General features: G+C 43.2%; 1 protein-coding gene across 2 annotated transcripts in view; it reads right to left on the bottom strand.

Moving 5' to 3' along the window:
• The window catches only part of LOC110488904 (gamma-aminobutyric acid receptor subunit alpha-2), a 67,826-nt gene that overhangs the window by 33,409 nt on the left and 31,917 nt on the right, over window positions 1-2,500 (bottom strand). The window lies entirely within an intron of this gene.

Genomic DNA, 2,500 nt, shown 5'->3' with positions numbered 1-2,500 from the left:
ATGCCCATACGGTCGCAAAATACCTCCTGGCTAGAACATCTCCCATTCTCCCATCTTCAGAAAAATGTACCTACCTAGGAATTGTAGTTACCAAACAATACTCCTTACTATTTAAAGAGAATTTCCCCTCTCTGATACAAAAACTCAAAGCAAACATACTATTTTGGAGAACTCTCCCAATTTCTCTGCTCGGAAGAATTAATGCCATTAAAATGGTCTTCCTCCCACAACTGCTCTACCTATATCAGAACATCCCAGTATTCATACCTAAATCCTTTCATAAACAACTGGACTCAATTATCAATCCTTTCATCTGGGATTATAAAACACACAGGATAGGTAAAAAACACCTCTGTAAATCCAAGATGGAAGGAGGATTGTCTGTCCCAAATTTTATATTTTATTACTGGGCCGCTAACCTCCGCGTTGTTATGTTTCTGTTGGATGACGTACTTCCGGCATCCAGCTGGCTTAGTATGGAGCGTGAGGAGTGTCACCCCTTCTCTATTGGCGCTGTGATTTTGTCGCCTGTCAATCTGGAGATGTCACTTTATTGTAACAATCCTATTATACATAGCACAGTCCGAATCTGGAAGCAAATTAAAGTCAATTTTGAGCTTACACCAATGTCATTCATGCTCCCTGTCGCCAGGAATCCCTCCTTTGCCCCTTCTAACCTTGATAACACCTTTGAGGGATGGGGAGAGTTGGGGATAAGTACCATAGGGGATTTATACATAGAAGGGACCTTTGCTTCCTTTGAGTTGCTGAGGGAAACTTATAATCTTCCCAGAAGTAATTTTTTCAGATACCTGCAAATTAGAGACTACGTTAGAAAACACCTCCCAACATTTGGGAATGCTAAACCTTCCATGTTTGACGGATGCATAAAAATATGCCCCACCTCAGATAAACTGATATCGCGTCTATATGATGCTTTTCTAACTGTTAGCACACCTTCTACAGATGCCATCAAGGCAAAATGGGAGGAAGAACTAGGGACTGACATCTCGGTGGCAGACTGGGAAGAGAGCTTGGAGTATATCCACACATGCTCCATTAATTCCGGACATCGTCTCATACAATTCAAGGTATTACACAGATTACACTATTCCAAAACTAAACTGCATAGGATATTTCCTGACACATCCCCTACATGTGATAAATGTCAGGCTGCGCAGGGTACACTACTCCACTGCTTTGCCCTATGCTCTAGCTTGCATGGTTATTGGTGTGGAATTTTTGGGATCCTCTCTGAAGTTCTGGAGACTTCAATAGATCCAGACCCGCTTCTGATAATCCTGGGAGTATCTGAGTCCCTAAACGGATTAACCAACCCCCCAAAACAACTATTCTCGTACGGTCTCATCTCGGCAAAAAAACTAATCTTGTTGTTTTGGAAAAGGAGGGAAGCGCCCTCTACCAAATTATGGCTCAGTGAATTGGCAAACACTGTACACTTAGAAAGAATTAGATATATTCTGAACAATAAATTATCAACATTTGATCAAATCTGGCAGCCTTTCCTCTCCTACTTGGACGAGTTGGCGCTGTGAAGTTGTACTTATTAACGCACTCTCAATTGTAATATTTTAATCTACCATTGGGCAGCATGTGCTGGCCCTGCCACCCGAGCAGTTGGTGGGGGGGGCGGGGGGGGGGGACATCTTCCCTCTTTCTTTCTATGTGTCCTTGTTTTGTATGTCGTGTTTTGTATTATTTGTTTTGCACCCAGAACTCTGGGTCTTGTTGTTCCTGTATGCTCTTTTATGATTAGATAAGAATTGTATACCTGTCTTGTATACCTATACACAATTCTTGTGTGTGTTTAATAAAAAATATTTGAAACAAAATGCCATAATGTTCAATGATGAAAAACAACCCGTTAGCCATACTCCAGCATAAACAAGCCTGTGTCATCTCGATGGAGTGTATGTGTCACTGTCGGTTCCCTTTCTTTTCCGCTAATGACTCCCTTCCATCTCCTTTGTTGAATGCTTTCCCCATCTGTTCCTATACGCAGGCTTCTTCCTTCCTGTGTTTCCGAGGCCCAGAACACCACAAATCCTAATTTAACACTCTGGTGCACTTTGGTGAGACAAGGCTCCTTTTGTGTCTTACGACAGCTCCAAAATAAGACCAGCAGCACAGCTCAGGAATAAAGAGGTGGTCTCCTTTCAGAACGGAGCTCTCCTGTGTGTCTGAGTGAATGGCAGCTCCTACAGCTGTGCTTTTGTTTCCCATTAATGTTGCAATTAGGCACAAAGTGCCCACTCGCTCCCTCCTCTCCACTCCACTCTCCTCTCCAACCGACTGAGGAGAGCAGGAGTTCTTGACTCCCGTAGGAGGCGGCGCGCCTGTGTCTCCGAAGCTTTTGTAGTCCAATGGGTCCAAAGTGGAAAGTCTCGTTTTCCGACAGTCAAAGCAGATTCATTGGTTGTTGTTTTGTGCTGTTGGTTCCCCAGTTGGACTAAAATGTATTTTGGAGAAATTCTAGTCG

Source organism: Oncorhynchus mykiss, chromosome 14, assembly GCF_057628025.1.
Source record: "Oncorhynchus mykiss isolate SJ-2025 chromosome 14, ASM5762802v1, whole genome shotgun sequence".
Taxonomy (NCBI): Eukaryota; Metazoa; Chordata; class Actinopteri; order Salmoniformes; family Salmonidae; genus Oncorhynchus; species Oncorhynchus mykiss.
The sequence above is the reverse complement of the archived record's forward strand: the minus strand, read 5'-3'. Positions and strand labels throughout refer to the sequence as shown.